The following is a 21,641-nucleotide window of genomic DNA, read 5'->3' as shown; positions in this document are numbered from 1 at the left end:
AAGGTTACCAGAGACATGCACAGAGCTCTGCACCATTACCTGGCCCCAGTTATTCTCAGATTATCTCCTTGTGCTGCTTTTTCTAAAGCCATTTTAGGTATTTTGGACTGCAAATGCCTAAATGAGGGGTTTGGGTTTAATGCTACCTCTACCCAACCCCTATAAAGAGATAGTACACCTGTGACTTGTTGGAGAATATTTATGTGGATTCTACACTGCTAACAGGAGCACAAGAAAAGGAAACTTTGGACAAGTATATCAGAAATTACTAAGGAAGAAATTAATAAGACAATTTATTCTGCCTTATGGCAGAAGAAGAGAATAGCAGACCTCAGAATCTGTTCTCTGCCATTCTGTAACATTTACCATGCTGAAAAAAAAAATAGATCTTTTATAGAGTTTATTCCACGTAGTGGGCATTCCATACACAGGACCTATTTCTCTGAGTCCCCAAATCAAAAATTTATTCTTATGCTTAAAGATGCTATCCAATGGTGCTATTTGCAATGAACAAAAAGTCCAAATAATGCCTAATATCCAAGTTTAAGTCCGTTCCTAAGCATTGTAAGAACTAACTATTCTTTTTTGTGTCCCTGGGTGAATGAAGATTATTTTAAATATTTACAGTGCACAGCTATGCATCTTATGGTTGAATTCATGATTGCACTGGTAAAATATAACACTGGAGTTGAAAGTAATTCAGGGCAGCTCCTGAGTCCCATACAAACCTTTTCATGACTATAAACAGGTAATTAGGAAAATGTTGTGTAACATCTTAATAATTAGGATATTGTTTGATCACAAGCATTCCTTATGAGCCTACAACACATTTTCTTTGCAACTTAAAAGTATCAGTAACTCTTACTGAGAAACAAATCACAATTTGATTTAGAGCTTAATTAAGCATTTAACTACCAACCTGCAAAACAGAGAAAATTCTCAGTCTTCAAAAAATAGGACCACACAACATTATGAAAAAAGAAGAAAATATAGAGGAGCAAAGAATATTTTTCACACAAAAATAGCAACAGGGAAAATGTTATAGATTTTTCTGTGTTTTACTACAACCATTTGGCTCATGAAATTCATAGAGCTACGCCCTCGGAAATCACAAATATTGGCAACATGTTAGGAAGGCCTGGAAACGTGTCCTTATCTAGGCAGGAGGAACGTGGCTGTTGTCTCCTCCATTCCTGCACATCCAGTGGCTGAGGCACAGCTCAGAGCACTTCCTTGGATGGTGGAGAGCAGCATCAATACTCATGCCTGAGAAAATAAAGGCCAAGAAAATATCCTAAGGCATATTTCATTAAAGCATATATTACTCACTCCATTTTTAAACAAGAACATCTATTCAAAGAAGAACTTCTGAAAAAAACACATTGAATTTTCAGGCTATGCTTCACATTTCTTTTGAATTAAAAGAAACTTGCATTTTTCTAAGGAATACACGAAGTTATTTTACCCCAACTCAATACTTTATTGGCTCAGTCTCATCTCTCCTTCACCCAGCACACGTGCTTAACTTTTGAACCTAAGAGTTTGTCTTTGTGAAGTTCTTCAGGAAAATATAATTAGATAATACATAATTACATTTAAATAATTTTATATAATTTGATTTCTAACAACTCGTTTATGGGATAATATGGCCCTCGCACTGCAAAATCAATGCAGCTCACAAATTAGTAATGGATTTCATCTTTGCAATGCCTCAGCAAAGCATTATATACAGGAACAGCTAAAGGAAAATGTCACTTAAATTACTTGCTGCAGTAGCACAGAAAGTCTGTAATTGATCCACAAATATAATTGGAAACCTGAGTCAATATTCACTGTCCAAACCTCAAATAAGTATTTCTTTCACAGTAGATAAAACAGGAGAGAATCTGGTCATTGGACCCACTTTCCACCATAGCAAACATGAAATGTATCACAATCTAGCTCCTCTTCACTGGGGCAATTCCTACAAGTTTATGTCCTAAGTTTGCCTTACTCTGGATGTAATAATAAAAATAACAATTGTTTTGTACAACTGCCATTTATCAGTGAAATCATTGCAATTTAAAAGAATCAGAAATCTCTACTGATGTAATACCAGATGAGCTGCTATCAACATTAGCTGAATTATTTCTGCTTTATAATTACTTCTGGTTTGATCACATTTCCATTGAAATTTAGATTCATCAAGGAGGCCTGAATCCACTAAATCCTTACCAAAATTTTCTGACAACCCTAGTTAATTAACATACATCATCTTTTTCATTCAAGCATCCTGAAATTGAGTCTATGTATAAAGATTTTTATCCTTCTGATAACTGAAAATTCTCAATAAAGATCCCAGAACAGAAATAATATCAGCTAAAAAACAACTCACTCTGACAAATTACTAAGCTTACTACAGAAGGAGGTAAGAAACAATAAAAGTTATTTTACAGGAAAGTCAGATTATCCTTAGCTCATTATAAGACACTCATAAGTCTTCAGTGGAACTAAATGAACAACAAAAAAGAGGACACAATATAATATACTCAGATAGCTCAAAATGCTTTAAAAGCCTCCCTGAGTAGTTTCTATAGAAATCAAACTTCCTCAAACTGAAGAGTTCAAAGTTCTGAAAGAAGGACAGCTATAACAACCAAGGAAAATGTGAAATACTTTAGCCTTTAAAAGGTCACCACACCACATACAAAACTGAATATTCCTTTAGCATGACCCTTTGCAAAAAGCAGAAACTTTTTGACATCAAAACTGAAGACAGTGATGCATAGACAGGTTTTTGTGCACAGTTTGGAGTAGCTGATATTTACAAAACCTTGCCAGAAATAAGATGGCAAAAATGCTAGGACAACCCCTAACATACTCCTGTCTATTGGAAAGGACAGTGTTGACCAAAACATTTTCATCAAACTTTGCTGGCTGGTAGGCTGGTTTATCCAACAGTGACTCATTCTCCTTGGGGCCTTCCAGTTCTAGAACACAAGAAATGTTTCCATATGCTTAGAAGACACAGAATAGCCCTTAGTCTGTACACACAGCACTTCATTTTCCCAATTACAACTGCTTTTATACATAAAAGGATGGAGCTCCAGGCTATGCAGTTTCCCCCTGCTTGACATCCCTTGGTAATTAGGTACCAGACTGACATCCCTGTAATATTTCCTGATAATGTGCTAATATTTGGCTCTTTGGCCTCAATGCCACTCTGAAATACCTGCAGTTTGAAGATTGCCAACAAGCTGCAGCATGGATCTCCTAACTATAATGTAAACTCTGCTTTAGCAGAATTTTTGTTACCTTCCGAGTATATTTTATAATGTATGACAAACTGGTGTCAGTGTTGGTTCCTAGTTAAATAAATAGGATTTGGGGGGGGGGGGGGTTATGTCATACTTAAATATGGATACATATGAAAACTAATCAAATCCACTTTCATGCTTTGTTTTTCCTATTTTAGAAAGGAAAGCCATTGGTCTCTCTGTAAAGTGAAACTGGTTATGGTCCTTGTCCACCTTTTTCTCAATTATACTTTATGCTCATTTTTCATTCTTAAGAATGCCCTTAAAATGCCTACTCAGTGCTTATGTCACAACACCTATGTAAAGAAAACCCTATAGCGCTACTACTTCCTGCCACTGCATTTGCAGGGTACATAAGTAGCTGATCTTGAATAATTTAAAACTATCTCTTTTTTTCCTGTCTGATTACCTCAGCTTAATTCAGGAAATTTTAAGTGCAGGGTCATTGAGTCTTTTTAGTCTGGTGATGGATTGCTGGGGTTGATTTCAGAGAGAGGTTTCTTTTTCCTAATAGTTCTTAGAATTACCCAATTTTGTCTGCACCATACTCTAATCTTTTGCCTAATTAAGAAGAACATCTTTGACTTGTAGACCACTAATTCCAGCCTGAGAAGCTCCAGCAGCTGCCTCAGCCACAGCAGTCAAATCACACTGCCTCCTCTTCAAACCTTCTTCATTGCTCTGAATCACATTCCTGCAGCAATAGCTTTACAGGTGGAATCTCTTTAGTTTTGGGTTGATGTATTTGGTGTAACTGAAAAGCTCATTTCAGTGTGCCTGTGGCATCAAGAATAAAGACAAAGCACCAGGCACTCAGAACTCCTGTAGCAAGCACAAACATACATTGAAGAACTCGGGATCACTCAACAAATAAAAAAGATGCAATCAGCAATTGAGACAAAGTTTGCATTTATGAAGCATTTAGATTGCACTGTGGAAGCCGAGTTTCATTTATCCTACACCCAGTGTGTCAGCAAATGGTCACACTGAGATAAAAAATCATGGATTTGAATTGTTTAGCCACTCTGATCCCTTCCTGTAAAATGAAGCCTCTCAAAATTGCCATTTCTCAAAAGTGTTTTTGCTAAACAAATCCCTTGCTTGTCTCGAGATCTCTTTCCATGTGACAATGAGCATTATTCAAATAGACACAAATTAATGTTATTGCCTTGACAGAGATTATGAAAAGAGCACAGAGAACATGATATGACATTGTCAGCGATGCAACAACCTTCCACTGCAAAAATAAGCAGCAAATAAATATTTGCAGAGTGCCAGACACTGAGATCCTGCAGAGGCACCATCAAACCCCATCAGCATCCACGAGGTGGGTGCACTCACACTGCACCCACTCAGGCTTTGTGCAACCTTAAATACTGCCAGCACCTCAGAACAAAACTTTGCTTCAGTTTCAGGGAAATAGGCAAGAGAGATTAAAGAGATGAAAGCTATTCAAATCAACACACAGTTTTAACCAAGCTCTTGAGTAAAATAGAGGGTATTTTAAAACACTAAGAAAGATAAAAAGAACTTTACTTTCTTTGCATATTATAGAAACATTGTTTGATTTTAAAAAATTACACATAGGCATTTCCAAGTTTTATTTAAGAGATTTTGCCAGGTTCTTAAGCTGAGGGAAGGCATTTGCATAAATACCAACATGAAGACCCAAGTTTTACATTTCCCAGTTATAGTTAATTATCATTTCTCAAAACAAAGTTCCTCAATATTTCAAAAAGTTCTTTTTGAAAAAAGTCTGCTATTTAAACTGACATCTAATTTAAAAGTTCTTTTTTCTTAAATGGGAAATTAGTCCCCTTTTTTGAAATGTTCAAAAATTAACTTTTTTTCATCTATTTGTTCAGGTATGAGTATTCTTCTCTGAGTTAAAATAACCCAAACAGAATAGAAAGCACTGAATTAAAACAAAGCATTTTTTTAAAAAAAAGTGAAAAAAAAAAGAAGAACAGAAATTAAAAGCAAATAACTTCATTCCATTGTCATGTCACCTACACATTACAAGAAAAAATCAGATTTCTACTATGCTAGAAAAGTGAGGGTATCAAACAAAGGAGAGGTTTTGGGAAATCTGTGGAAGAAACATGAACAATACTCCCTAAAAGACAAAAGCAACCAAACAGGAACAGCTGTTGTGGCCTCTTTTCTCTAATTCAAAGATGGGAAGTTTGCTTCCTAAAGACTCCCCCATGAGACAAGAGAAATACAAACAGTCCAGGCAGAATTCTGCAGCTCCAACAGAGAAGAATGTGCAGTAGAGCCAAAATTAAAGGAAGATGAAAGAATCAAAATTATTTATGCTATGTGTGTGCATAATGGGTTCATGTAGAAAACACTTTCTTTTCTCATTATTTGGGAGCTGCTGTGATCCTCAGAATATTTTAGTATTATCTATGTAAAAATGCAACAACACACATAGCTGAGTGCTTTCCACTGTCACTCTTTGAAACACCTGGAATGCACAAAATATACTTCAGCACATTTCCTTCTGCTGAACTATTATATTGGCACATTTAGAAATGACAGAAGGATTATGAAGCACATAATGGCACAGTTTCTCTTCAAAACCATCTTGTCTCCCCAAGGGGTTTGATTTTTTACAGCATTTCATGTCTCATTACTGGTAGTTACTGGATCAAGAATTGAAGCACTTCACTTGACCAGTTCATTATGCTGCACTACGTAAAAGTTTTGGAGAGTTTTAGACTAAAGCACACAATTGGCAACAACAGAAACAACAGAAAAGTCATAGTCAGACAACAACCACGTACACTTCATGTCATTTCCTTAAGAACACTTGATCAAAGTGAAAAGAAAAAAGGGAAAAAAAAAACAACCAAAAAAAAAACCAGGATAAAAAATCATAAACCCCTCAAAGCTACAGAGTAGTTTTTATTTAAATGAAAATGCACATTAAATATTTGCTTTAGTTGTGTTTTCTCTGTTCATAGTTTGATCATCACATCTCATGACTTTTCAGAGTAGTAAACAATCATTTTCCCATAGGAAGCAGTAATTTACGTGGTATTTTGACATTTAAGATGTAACAGTTAAAGTTCCCAATAGGCATAATTAGAGCGAAAAATGCACTAAAGTGAATAACTAGATAACACTTGAGCATTGATATTTGAAGAAGTAAAGTCCTAACCACAAGGGTAAAACCAGTCTTGAGAAGTATTAAACAGAAAAATCCCAGACAAACTCTTAACAGAAATGGTCGAGGAAATTATTTGGGTCTTATGATTGGAAATACATAGGTTAACCTAGGCCCTGGATAAACTGATAAAATTTCCTCATGACATACCAGGAGATAAATAATTTATTAAAAACCTGACTTGAATTAATGACTATAATGTTGGGAAATAAAACTTACTGACAGTAGGAGAAGAATACAACACAGACATGGGATAAGAGTTGAGAAGACAAAGGGTTGGACTCACCAGTTCAGAAGTTCACCTCTAAGTCCTGTGATCTCACCTGATGCAATAACTGGTGTCAACTTGGCCAACACAGGATTATATTTTCATTTCTTGAAGCTGCTCTACTGCATACAGAGCATATGGGTAGCTGACCTAAGGGGGAAAAAAGGCAAAAATAAAATAAAAATAAAAGTTCAATGGAAGGTTCTTTAAATGAAATTATTTTATGAGTCAGTAAAAGGTCAGTCCTGTTGTGATTAATTAGGATCATGATATAATTACCCTTACAGAATCACACCATCTGTTCATAAGGGTCCTTGCAGCATTTTTCAATCCCTTTGTTTTTCACCAGTCTGGGTCTAATTCTAGCAGAGTTCAGAGCAGAGAACTCTAGCACAGTGCACAGGGGGCTTTGCCAAACGGGGGGGACCCCAAGGGGAGGTCAGGGTCCCCCAGCAGCCCCAGTTCCCAGGGCAGCAGGGGATGGAGCTGGACAGGACAGGACAGGGGCTTGGGGCTGAGCCTGCTGGGGAGCAGCTGAGCGAGCTGGGGCTTCCTCCTGGGCAAAAAGAGCCTCAGGGGGATGTCAGCACTCCCCAGAACTCCTTGAAAGGAGGTTCTAACCAGGTGAGGGTCAGGCTCTTCTCCCAAACAATAAGACCTCAGAAACATCTTCAAGTTGTACCAGGGGAGGTTCAGGCTGGATATTAGAAAACATTCTTTCACTTAAAGGGCTGTCAAGCACTGGAACAGGCTGTCCAAGGGAGTGGTTGAGTCACTATCCCTGGAGATACTTTAAAAATGTGTAGCTCTGCTGCTTGGGGTTTGGATTGGTAATTTGGTTAGCAGCTGGACTCGATCTTAAAGGTGTTTTCCAACTTGAACCATTCCATGAAATACTAAGTACGTAGTCAAATAAATATGTCACCAGCATATTAAGACTGAATAAAACACAAAAGGAAAATTAAACCTGCAATTCACTTGGTCAAATTAAGCAGCGAAACAAAAATGCACAACAGCGATAAAGTACAAAATTATTAATGTGCATTCCTCTGAGTTACACATATCATTTTTCTGTGGTCTGAGATCCTTTATATTTTTCAAAGTTTAAATCAAAAATGTTTTAAAGTTCCTTTTTCATCTGCAATATTGTGTGCTTATATGTTAATATATTTTTGCTAAACCAATATTTAGTGAAATGATTGATGATGGTGAACACTTATAAGTCTATTTTGATAAATCACTATGTAGTCCTCAAGACAGCTTTATTTATAATACATGCCAGTTATGCCAGGTTTTTTCATATTGATTCCTTCTAGTGGGTACGACAAGCAAACACAAGCAAGTGGTTTCAGTGAGATTCATTTAGCACAGGAGATTTCCATTGTTATTAAAAAAGATTAAGGGTTGGTTTTTTTCTTAAATATTGGATAATAAGCTACCAACTCACTGCCACAACTTTGTAAAAAAATTCTTGTTTACTTTCTTAGTATATATACAATTCACAGTCCTGTGATCTCACCTGATACAATAACTGGTGTCAACTTGGCCAACACATGATTACATTTTCATTTCTTGAAGCTTGAAGTATGAGAGAGTTTTTTCCATTTTTTTTTTTTTAATAAATTGTCAATTCCACAAAACAACACTAACAACATTCTCCTGAATGGGATTGGATCCAGCATCTGTGGATGTCTACCTGTGTCAGGTAAAGTTTTCACTGCAAACTGCTGGAGCCATTCTTTCATCTTAGCTTCTCTGTCTTTTCTTCAGAAAGATGCTGCCAAACAAAGGCCATGAATGTGAAATGAAAAATGCAAATCTTTTTTTTGTCAGCTTGTATGAGAACTTTCAAATTTTCATTAACTTTCCCATTGTACACAGCAACAATCCCAAAAAGTATAAGGGAAGGATGTTTCATTTTCAATACTGTTAAATATCATACTCCTCTTGGTGAATTTTCATGAAGCTCAGAAAAATTACACTATCACAGAGGCTGGGAGGGTTCTTTTTTTAAGGTTATTTTCCCCTTCCCACATTGTACAAACATCCTAAATCCAGACACCTAAAAGCAATTTTACTTGACTAAACACAGAAGCTGTAAACTCAAGCTGCAGTGGCTGTGTTGTAATTTCGCTTCCACATAGACAGATAGAAGGTTTATGTTATTGCCACTTACTCTTCAAATGAAATAAAGCAAAGGGGAAGATTTGTCCCTTTCAGAGGGAAGAAAACCAACATCAAAGATTAAATAGCACACATATGGTAAATTCTGAATACACGGACTAATTGCAAGATAGAAACAGTAATTTAGGATCGCAACGTGAATTTTTTGACTTTGGTTACAGCTACTTATTTTATCCAACGATAACAGAGCAATCTCAATATTTTGGTTTCAAAATGAGTGCATTTTTAGGGAAAAAATGGAGACAAAATTCTGATTGCCAGTCTCCTGGACTGTGACATCCCTGGCAAGGCTGACCCCAGAGCCCCCCAGCAGCCCTTGTGCTCTCTCTCCATAGCAGCACCTGTGCCTTGCCCTGCCTTCAGCTGCCTGCCCTGCCAGAGCTGCCCAGAACCTGCCCAGAACCCACACAGAACCTACACAGATCCAACACCCCAGCATGACAGCACCTGCTCAGCATCATCCAGCTTCCAGCCCCTCAGCACTTCTCCCTCCCTGCCATCCAAACCCTCCCTTTCCCCCAAAACCTCTAAGTGAAATGTTCATGCAATGACTATTGTCTTTCCAACTCTTACTGGCTCTTGAAAAATTCATCAGTTCCACTCCCCCCTTCTTCCCTGTCCCACCCTGAATACTGTGAGTTATTCTGCCAGTAGTCTTGAAGAAAAATCCCCAAAGAAATGAAACTGAGTCTCCCAAGGCCCTTCTGGACTCCCCTAGTTCCCTCCTCTTCCACCAGGCCAAAGCATTTCCCAGCCTGACCCTCCTTTTTCCATGCAGAATGCAGGCAGTGACTTCATCCATCCATCCCAGTTTATGCACTCAGCTTCAAATGCAAACACACAGGTTTTCACTCTCCTGCCACTGAAAAGTTTTCACTGTTAGAGGTAACAGATGATCTCCTGGACCTGCAGCTTGATGGGAGCAAGTGCTGCCTGGTGGTAGCACAAGGCATTATCCCCAGTGCCTCTGTGATTTGTTTGCTTGGAGAAGATTGTGTAGATTCTTCTTTTTCCAAGAAGAAACCAGATATAAACACAAATCAAAATCCCACATTGAAAGGCATATGCATAGACTCTTAAATACTTAAGAAAATCAGAAGGGTTTTTTATAATGATGCAGTCATTGAAGAGAAGACATGAATATACATGTATATCTATGCTTCACTGATATTACTATTCAGTGTTCATAAAATCCAGTTTAATTAAAAAACCCCACACTCCTATGACAAAATTCTAGACAAAAAAAACAATATTTGTCTCTTCCAAAGAGTTTAAAAGACATAAGTAGTTGTTTTGTTTATGTAAATTATGAATGTGAATCCACATTTCTAACACTTCTGAACTTTAAGAAGGATAAACATTCAGATTTCAAAGGAAAAGCTCGGATCTTGGGATGAATTTGGAGCTTAGTTCTCATTTCTATGGATTTCAAGGACATGAAATTTTGGGAATTAAGCTCAGGCCTTTAAATAATAATCTTGATTAAGTTCTGTATAGGATATATGAAGCAAGAAAGTATGACAGCTGCATTCCTGTTTGGTTTATGAAACAAGAAAAATGCTACCAGCAAAGGATACACAAGATTTTAATGTTACATAAGCAAATGAAAATATGTGTGTGTGTCAGTCAGCTGTCAAACAACATATACCCACATTAAGAACACAGGAAGAGAGGAGCAGCATCACGTTATAAAACCTCTATAATCCTTCACATTTCATTCCATGGCCCAATGATTATGGGACTGGAATGACTCAGAATGAAGAGATTAAAGCCTATTCTCACTTTTCCATCAGTCTGCTGAGTAATCTTTGGCAAACCATTTCATTTTCTACATGTCAGCATCCCAACATGACAAATTGCTGTAACAACATTTAACTCCTTTATAAATCACCTTGACAGCCAGTGATGAAGACAAGTTAGTGCACAAAAAAGAAAAAAAAAATTAAACAGTTCTGAGCCATTTAGTAATATGTTTAATAAGACTTGTAAATGTATAATGGTTTGATTTTTGTCAGCTTAAGAAGGAATGAGCTTTGAAGTTCAAATGCATGTTCTTACTTTACAAATCAGATATTCCACCTCTGCAATTGTTGAAACCCTTCCAGAACATAAGACAATAGCCAAAAGACCTTTCAGGGTTTTTTTTCCAATGGTGATGTCTGAAAAATATTCACAAAATATTCTCATATAATATGTTTCAGAAACATCCCCTTAGACTAAACTACAGAACTTGCACGAAGTATCTAAGTGTAGGGAGCCAACTATGTATCACTACCTATTTATAATTTTTCTTCTCTTTCATTTTAATTCAGAAAGATTAGGCCATTCTTCCAGCATTGCATTTATAAGTAGGATATTATACTTTTTTTGACATTTTTACTTCACATGGAAATAGCTTCACCTGTGTTTCCCCTGATACGTTTTAAAACTTTCCTTTACATGGCACACATACTGCTAAAGAAAATGGAATGCTGAAAACTCACCTTTACCACAATTCTACCACACAGAGCACACCAAGTATCTCATCTCTGCTCCTAGAATTCCCATTTTGTTTTAAGGAGCTGGATTGAAGAAGACTCTCTCTTTGCTTCCAAAAACATGCTTTAATATAAAAACATTCCTTTTCTCTCTGACAATGTTTTTGGCTTCTCTGTTGGGGGTTAAACAGCTTCTAAATCATCACCCTCCAACTGCTTTCATCTGCAGACTACACTGAAACATATGAGTCTCACAAAATTTTACATCCTTATTGAGCACTCCTGTTTAACAGAAAAGCTTTTTAAGATTGGATAAGCTTTTCAAATAATCTAACTCAATTTTTGAAGAAACTGATTAACAAAGCAGGAAAACTTTTCATTATGAAAGAAAAGACTCAAAAGACCACTACATATTTGCCTTTGCTGATAAATTCTGGTTTAATTTTGACAAAAACATTGGAGAGATGGGAAGATAAGTGGAAATTTTACTGCATCTTGCACATTAAGATAAAATCAGGTTTTCTTTAAATAGGCTCAATGTTTCATTAAACTTTAAAAGTATAGTAGCTGCACCTTCCCAATTAGACATGAAATATGAAATAAAAACTTCACACACAGTGAGCCTTTGAGACTATAATTGCATGAGTCTGCATGAAATTGTCTGGTGCAGAACATACATCCAAAAAGGCTTGGACATACTGTAAGATTCTTATTTTCCTTCTCTATACAGGTACAATTATCAGCAAAATAAAAAGCAGCATGGTCCCACTATCTTCTCCACCAGAAAAACCAAGCTTTACAGAAATAATTTGCAAAACTTAAACAGCTCTTATATTCACAGAACCTTTTACAACACATAGATTCACATAACATTAGGTGCAGGAAAATACATCTAAACTTGACATTAACACTGCCACATTCCCACACAGACCATTGACTAAAGAATCTCTGCTGAGCAGCTGGCAGCTTCTCCACTTACATAGTCTGTAATATTTTAAGTCAGCAGTACCTGGGATTTGCTGCTGGAGCTCTTAAGTAGAGTTTATTCCAATAACATTCCAAACTAATTTAAAATACAATAAATTTGAGCTTTCTATTTTGTTTTCATTAACTGGCAGCTTTAGATTAGTTCGTAAGAAAATGCTCATAAATTATTTTATTTTATATATATTTTTATATCCATACATCTGTAGCTAGATATGAATATACATGCCAACTTGAAAGAATGAAAGATGACAATTATTTTTTAAGTACTTTGCCTGACAGAAGTTACCTTCAAATGAATTTGCATTTAAATAAATTATTTTGACTGCACACAAAATTATGATAAACATAATGGTTGAATTCACCAAGCAACCACCAATTACCCACACCTAAAGCACTCATTGCTAGATATTTATAAGATATATCCCCACAAAACCAAAATAAATCATCATACCAAAACACACAGATGCTACAACACAAACTTTAATTTTATAAAAAGTGATTAATAGACAGTGATTTTGGTTTTTACATCTATTTTTCAAGAGGGGAGCAAATGGTCATGACTTTGATCTAACAGCAAAAATTTTATCAATTTTGCACCCTCACCTAATTTGAAAACATAAGTTTTCATTGTAGGTTTAATTATAAAAATAGAGAACTATATCCATATATTCATATTTCTAAAGTCACACCTACTTCCCAGGCCAGATTAACAGAAATCCTAATACATCATTTGGACTACATAGGCTAAACTTTTCATGTACTTTATGAAGCACAAATTTATGTTTTGAGAGAAAAAAAGTTTCATACTGCTGCACTGGCAGTGGCAATAATATTTAGAGATACTTTTCCTTGTGAAGGTAAGCTTAAAAACAACAACATGGATGTGAAGATAGAGCAATAAGCAATTGAAGAGAAAGGGGAGTGTAAAGCTGTCATAGTTGAATTAGGGCTTTCAAACCAGCAGAAAATATTCACAAAGAGAAAAAGATTAAAAGATGGTGCCTACATTTCCAAACATTTCAAAAGGTAGGCTTTGATGTGAAAAATGGCTGCATCCCCACTAGGACTGTGAGAGGAAATAGATGAATTCCTCTTTTAGAAGCATTTATTAAGAACAAAGCAATGAAAAGAATTGCATCAAGTCAGCTGCAAGGGCTTCCATAACCATGTAGAAAGACAAAAAACAGTGGGAAGTTTGTGAGGACTAAATTTTTCAGAATTCTATGCTTTCCTTTATTACAAATTCCTCTCTGGGCTATACTTCTGCTGTAACTTAAAACTCCACAAGCTGCTGCACAAGCACATGCATTAAACAACTGAAAATCAGGGCTGTGAGAGCAAAGGTGCTTATGACTCTAAACAAAGTTATGGCTACCATTTATTTAGAATCCAGTAAACATTTAAATACTAAAATAAGTTTCTAATAGTCTTTGAGATGGGTTTTTACTGGTTGTTATTTGGTTTGTTAGGGGACTTGTTTTCAATCAATCATGAAAACAATCCCAAATCCCAGAAGAACGAGCTCAATCTTTAATGCCTCCTCACTGCTCAAGCTAATTTCGCATAACACTCAAAGAGCCATTTCCTTTATTTAGGGTGTCTGTCTGTTCTCTGGCATGGTAGTTTCAGTTTTTTGGGGTTTTTTTTCCAAAGTGTGATACTACTTTTCAAATCGAGATGAACTGTGCTAGGAAATACAAACAGGACATTTTTCTCCCTCACATTAATAGCAACCAGACAGCAACATCAAAAATGTAAGGTTTCCTTTTTTTATTTACTGAAAGTAAGAAAAAAAAAAAACAAAGGATCTTTGACCATGTCAAAACTAATGCAGACATTTCTAACTGTTTGAAAACTATAGACAACAGCACAACAAAAGATTGTCTGAAGATGCAAGGAAAGCATTTCCAAAAATGCTTTATCCCTCTTCTGTCTAGGAAGGTAGGAGCAGACAAGAAGTAGCATTTGTTTTCTTCCAATACTCTACTCTGTTCTCAATGATGAAAAGTTCATATCCAAGAACATGTGTAATTGATAGAACTAATCCCAAAAAAAAAAAAAAAATCTGAATTTCCTTCAACAGAAGATATTATTGTTTAAACCAGCAGGGAAAGCCAAGACTGAAAATCTTTTCCAGTACCTTACACCTTAATGAAGCTGAGGGTTTGCTTCAGATCTCATCTGGTACTAAGTGCAAATTTAAAAACACCTAGTCACAGAGTTAAGGTAACATGAAAAATCCACCTTATAAACAGAGAAACAAAATTCTACTTACAACTTAACACTTGTATCAAACAATATTCCTTGAAAATTGATAGGTATGGAAGGTAAGGTATCTGAAATTAAGATTAAGGGTTAAAGCTCCAAATTATTTTCTAACCAATTCTGTTCTGTAGTCTAAATATGACAACAATTAAAATGGTACATATGTTGTCTTTTCATTTGAAGGGAAATCTAATTAATTTTTAAAAAGCCCTGACATTTTAAACTTACTGATGATGCACAGAAAACAAGAGTAATCCATATGTCAGAATTTATAAAGGCGTGGGAATAGTTACAGGGGAAAATACTGATATTTTCCAAATTTACTGCATTTCCTGGTTGCCCAGCAACTTGCAATCACCTTGTGACTGCTCAAGACTCCAGACTAGATGCAGCAAGATACTTGGAACGCCTGAGCTTAAAGCACTTAATTAGGCAGCATCTCCCTCTTGGAAGTAATTCAGAAATACAGTATCATCCTTGTGCAATTCCTGGAGAAAACAACACCAATGTCAGGCCACACAGTTCTAGACTGACAGCAAAACCTTCCAAGGAGACAGAAACATGGAAGCTACGCGTAATCCTTCATTTCTCTGGGGAGTAGATAGAGCCAAAAGCAAAGATTGTGTTGGGTACCAAGAGGAGAGAATCCACCCATGGGTAGGGAACCAGCAATGCTCTTTTAGAGATCCCAATCAGGAGAAAAAGAGTGGATGAACACTGTACCTGCTGCAAACCCATCCTGCTGAAGGAAAGAGTGTGAAGATAATATCAAATATTGGTATTATTAAAGATGTTCTGCCAGAAGAGGGCTTCTGATTGAACTTCGTATGATTTGTGCATTGAAAACATGCAAGCATTCAAAACAATAATCCTCCTAGTTCAAGCCTGAAATACAGGCCTTGTTTTATACTTCTCCTAATATCACACTGATGGTAAAAGAGGTGTTTGTTCTTAACTGCATGGCAGAAAACACCGTGGCCTCTGTGAGTAAATGTTGTTTTCTGGGCAAGTCCATAATAAATATGTTAATCACTAACAGTCACATTTTGAAGTAATTGTAATAGAAATATAAGAACAGAACACATTTTTCATGATTTTGACAAGTTTAGCACTTTGGATTAATTCAAAGGCCTAAAACAAGCCAAATATTTCATGTTAACATAGCAACTAATTAAACTTGGTTTGAGCATGAAGAGCTTTTCCAAATTGCTGCTTTTCCCTATTTTCATAATATGAGAGGAGAATGAAAGCTTTCTCTACAAGCATAGAAGCAGTGGTAGGTTGAACAGAATAAATATGAGAAAAAAAATCCTGATGCTAAATAGTGATAGGTCAGACCATCTCATAGGTGACCAAACAAAAAATGTCCCAGTACTCTTGTCAACTCTGGACATCAAAAACATTTTATCTCCTGGGGAAAATATTCCTTCCACATCACAGCAAGAGCAGATGCGCACAGCACACTGGTACATCTGCAGCTTGGGGTTGCTGGTTGCCAAGAAGCAGGAACACTTTGTGCTCATGGACTGTGTAGTTTTCCTAAAGTTCACAGTGAATTCAGGATGTTAATCACTAAGAATGGATTTCAGACAACTACATCAATTTTCAAGGCTCTGCTTAGTACCCACCAACTTACTGGCTTCAGCTAGAGATTTCTGTACTTCTATTACACCTCATTACAATAAGGAAGACACCAGCTGTGTTGAGAATAAATGTCTTTTGTGACTCCCTCATTCCCTCTCTCAGACACATACCATAGTTTGAGGTTTAAAAATAGAGCAGACAAAACCTCCCATGGCATTTTATGTCATTTAATTTTCATCTTCATCTGATTTTGAGGGCCTTGCAGTAAACAGTGATAACTGAAAACAGCAGATGCTTCTGTTTGGGTTTTGTTTAGGTAAGCATTTCGACAGAACAAGTCCACTATAACCATTACTTTTGACATCTTTGAGACCTGGCCTGCCCTGTAAGTTAGCCTGCCTAACAAGATAGCTTAATTACACATATTTGACTAAGCATACTTACATAAGCATCCAATTATAGCTTAAAAACAGCACTCAACATGCATAGCCATCTGTCATTGAATGTATCTGTTGTTAAGGCATAATGGTGTGCTCAGCTTTTTCCTTTCCAAACATATTAAATATTTTCTGCAGCTACATAAAAGAAAAAATGGCAAAGCAACCATTTGGAGTGCAATAATGCATTACCTTGACAACTGAAAACAAATATACAGGAGAATCTGCCAATATTCTCCAAATATCCCCTCAAATCAATGTAATTTCCTTTTACTAAAAGTTACAGATAATACTAGAACTAGCACTTGCCAACACAGAAGCAAAACTGACTTGAAATTCTTCTACCTTTTCTTTTCAAAATATTGTTCAATGTCATCTTCTTTCTAGGATAAATTATCAACATTTCTGCCACTGAAAGATAAAATGGCACTTAAATACATCTCAGGAGAATAGGAGTCAATCAGCACAGGAAAAGATAAATGCATGATTAGATATATTTAGAAAGTGCTGTAATGACACACTGTTTTGCAGTGGGAGGCATTAAAAACCCTACTATTAGTCACTTCTTCTAAGTACAGAACCATGATACTGCTTTTACCAGTCAGACATGGTACCAGCTGCAATTACCCACAGAACCTAATGTTAAGTTGCCAATGACAACCACAGTACACATACCCCAAGACTCAACCATAATTAGCATAAATATCCACATCATCTGTGCCTAAAAGTGAAATACTTTATTTAAAAAAAAAAATATTTCTCCCTTCAAGACACTTTTGCCTTCCTTAGAAATGTGTTCCTTGCTCTACAAAATAAAAAGTGTATTATCTGCAAGAAAATTGAAGTCCTTTTAATCTAATGGTTATTTTAGCATCTGTAAAATCAAAGAGATTTCAGTCTGGAAATTATCAAATCATGCAATCACAGAATGGTTTGGATTGTAACAGACTTTAAAAATCACCTAGTTCCATCTTCCTGCCAAAGAGGGGTACACTTTCCACTAGACCAGGTGGCTCAAAGGCTCATCCAACCTGGTCTTGAATATTTCCAGGAATGGGAAGACCAGAACTTCTCTGCCAAACTGTTCCACTGCCTCACTACTCTCAAGGGGAAGAATTTTTTCCTTATGTCCAATCTAAACCTGTCTTTTTCCAGTTTAAAGGCTTGTGCTATCACTCCATGCCCTTGCCAAAAGTCCTTCTCCAGCTCTCTGGGAGCCCCCTCAGGCACTGGAAGGAGCTCTCAGGTCATCCCAGACCCCTCCATCCACCACATCCCCGTTTCTCCAGTTTAGAGACCAGGATGTTGAGCAGGACCGTGTCAGTGCCCTGCACCAGTCCAGGCAGAGTGTGTCAGCTGCTCTTCATTATTCACCAATGCTGTAACGTCCCCAAAAAAGGCCATCAAGTCTGTCAGGCACAATTTGGCCTTAGTGAAGCCACATTGGCTATCACTAATCATCTATCACTATCCCTCAATTTTTATGTGTCTTCTTAGCTTCCAGGAAGATCTTGACAGAGGTGAGACTGACTGACCCTGTTCTTTGAGTTCTCCTTTTCCTCCCTTTTTTAAACTGGGAGTTGTATTCCACTCTTCTTCCAAGCACCTCTTGCTGGCACTGGATTCAAACTGGTGGGAGTGGGGTAGATTGGGATTCCCCTTCACAGACACCTGTTGTTTAATGCCCTCACTACCAGCTTGAGCAAAGATTCTCTTCCCCTTCTCTGACAGATGGATCCAGTGAGCCCCCAGTAGACACCTTTCACTACTGAGTAAAAGGTTGCTCTTATTGTAGCTTTAAGTTTGAGGAAATATAAGCAGAAGTGGAAAACAAACTGAGAAAAAACACCAACAAAAAGAAACAGTTTCTGAAGCAATCAGTATGGTGTACAAGTAGAAATAAAAGCACCTACATTATTTTCAATAAATGTTTAAATAGCAGTCTGCTTTTTCTCTCATTATGCTGTGTAACAAATGAGGGTCCATTATTTGTCCCTTGAATAAATGATAGCAATATGATGGAAACCTTTTCTCCTGAAGCAGATCCCCAGATGCTTGCAGCATGCAAGGCAGATTCATGCAAAGCTGCCTCCTAAACCTGCACAGCCCAGTGTGGGTAGCACAGCATCCCTTAACAAGGCTGGCCAGCCTTGGATCAAACTGCCTGTGCCAGACTGCAACTCATTACAGCAAGCACACAGACCCTGAAGAAACACTAGGAATTATTATTAAACTGCTGAAGTCCAACTGTGAAAACTGATTTTTAAAAATTCCTGTTTGTGGGCAAAAACAAGGTGCTAAAATGCTGCAGAGTACTTTAGCACATTCAAATTTTATTATCTAAATAAAAACAAGATTCAATTTACAATCCTTCCCATCATTTGCCCATAATGAGTTACCATAACAATAAGCTACAGTTAAAATTAACATCACAATGCTGTAACTCCCCTGAAACAAAACACTTCCTTGTAAAAGTGAGCAACAACAGGACACAAAAGGAAAGTCAATGTAAAGTAATGACAAGCAATTCGTGTTGCACATCAGCTTCTACCTGTACAAAAGCTGACAACAGAATAGACCTGAAGGTGGAAAAACCCTGGTCACCACAAATCAAAGTGATTTTTTCTTCAAATTTGGCACTAAGACAAAGTTTATTGATGCGAGGACTGACAGATGTCAATAAAGCAAATAGCTAATTGAAATGTTCGCATTAATCCCTTTTAATCATTTTTGAGAAAATCAAACATACCTCAAACTATTTCAGAGTAGAAGAAAAAACAAAAACAAGTTTTTGAATGGCTTTTCTTAAATCTCTTGCTATCACAGGAACTTAGAACATTCACATTTTGGGGCTTGGGGAGGTAGTTTAGCAGACTTCATTCATTCATGCCAGTTAAATTTTTAATACAGCATAATGAAAACTATCCTGGTTATGAAGCACAGGCACAAAAACTACCCAAATTCTGAGCTAGTTATCTACTACACAATTACCTGTAAACCTAAAGTATTTATGTAATGACATATGATCCTTCCAGTTGTACACTCCCCACTGCTTGGAATGAGCCTGCTCTGATCTCAAACTTGATGTGAAAAGTTTGCTTAGATGCCCAGAATGTTCTCTTTAAAACCAAACCATAAAAAATTTCTGGTTAATTTTCTAAAACTTCAGAGGTCAATCTTTAGTATTTATAACAGCAAGAATTTAACAACCGATTTGGGTTTCTTAATTAAAACTTGTGGCTTTATTCTCAGGGTATCTAAGGCCAATAACTACTTTCTTTCTAGCACATCCAATAAAACTGTACAGAAAAAAAATCCCAGCTGTATGTTATGTTTCTCCTCTTTCAATACCCAGAAACAATAATTTGCCTTCTTTTAATTAGGAGTTCATTTGCTCTAATGGTTTTTATTTGTATCCCAGACAACTAATAAATAACACTTCTAACAACTCTCAAACACTGAAATGCAAGAACCTCTGCTCTGGTGCACAAGAGTATCTTTACTGCTTTCTAGAATATTTGTTCTCAACAGCAAAAAAAAAAAAAAAATCCTGCAAAAACTTCACAGTTTATTTAAGAATTGTAATTTACAAAGCCCTTTTGTCAGGAATTTAATATTAATTTAATTCTGCACATTTTTGACTTGTTAGAAAGTTGTATCTCCTCATGTATCTTAATTTTATGAGGACATAGATTTGTTAGATTCTGAGAAGTGCACTTAACTTTGTTGAACTTCATACAGCTGGTATCTTGTTCAACAGCTTTATGTAAAGTACCTCTAAAAAATACACATTGAACCCAGATTACATATATATATATATATATATACACACACACACAAATATCATAATGGTCATTTTAGGAAATTTGGTCCAGAGCAGCCATGATTTTTATTCAAAACATGATTTCTATCACAAAACTATAACATCTACCAAAAAATTCCCATTATTTATGGATATCATATCACCTATTGGAAATACACTGTGTAGATAAATATTTCCTGTAGCTTTAAGTATTTTTTTTTTAATATTAAAGGCATCAACAATCAGAAGTGCCCTAAATTCCTGAAAGTAAAGCTTAGAAAGTCCAGCTGTGGATGGAATGAGGCCAGCAGTGAGCCCCGGCTGCCACACCTGTGGCCCTTCCTGCAGTTCCCTCTGCTGCTCTGCCACCCTGGAGCAGGGGCAGGGCTGTAGAAGCACAGAGGGCACCAGGGATGGAGCTCAGAGCTCCCTTTGCCTCCTCCCCATCCCAGCAACATCATTCCCTTTGTGATCCTCACTCAGCCCTGGGATCAGATAGCCTCAATCCCCAGATTTAATGAGGTAAATCAAGTAATCTGGCTGTGTGTCACTGTCTTAACACAATCACAATGGTCTTCTGAAGTCCATCTGAGAAGCAAAACTGTGCTCCAAAAAGCTCAAGTTCCAAAATGCCCTTAAGAAGATGAAGTGGAGGGAGAAGGTAAGAAAACTTAGTAGCAATGCTACTGCCAGCAAAACCTGTATTAGACCAGGTCCCCACCTAACAGATGCACTGAACACCACATTTTGTTTTGGACAAGGTGGAGCACTGATGCTCATGGAAGTTTTCCCCCAGGTGGCAATACACTGTTGGGGAAAATTAACTAAAATTCCAGAGATACCATCTCTGGAATACCATCCCTTTAAAGGCAGTACAAGCCTCATGTCCAAATCAGGCTTCTACTTTGCCATTTTCTTATCACCACAGCATCCCAAAATACAAACAGGATATATTACACTTATTCAATGCCAGTCATGTCTGCCAAGGATTTGTATTTACAACAAGATGATAGAGATCAAGTGAAATATCAACAGCATCCCTGGATTTGGCAGTGGCATATTCTCATATTCCCTTGACAAAATTAAACATTGACATCAAACAGAACTAGATCAAGAACTGAACCATGAATGAACTTTCATCTGATATGGCCTACAGCAAGAAGTCTGTA

At 36.8% G+C, this 21,641-nt stretch overlaps 1 long non-coding RNA gene across 1 annotated transcript in view; it reads right to left on the bottom strand.

Annotated features, from left to right (window-relative positions):
• Window positions 1–381: 381 nt before the first annotated feature.
• LOC146763287 (uncharacterized) overlaps window positions 382–21,641 on the bottom strand; it is a 48,726-nt gene continuing 27,466 nt past the window's right edge. Inside the window, exons 2-3 of the long non-coding RNA XR_014952442.1 lie at window positions 6,792–6,886; window positions 382–1,266 (exon numbers count right to left, since the gene is read on the bottom strand). This is a non-coding gene — a long non-coding RNA (uncharacterized LOC146763287). The remainder of the gene's footprint in view (window positions 1,267–6,791; window positions 6,887–21,641) is intronic.

This window comes from Lonchura striata, chromosome 4A (genome assembly GCF_050655825.1).
Source record: "Lonchura striata isolate lonStrDom1 chromosome 4A, ASM5065582v1, whole genome shotgun sequence".
NCBI lineage: Eukaryota > Metazoa > Chordata > Aves > Passeriformes > Estrildidae > Lonchura > Lonchura striata.
The sequence above is the reverse complement of the archived record's forward strand: the minus strand, read 5'-3'. Positions and strand labels throughout refer to the sequence as shown.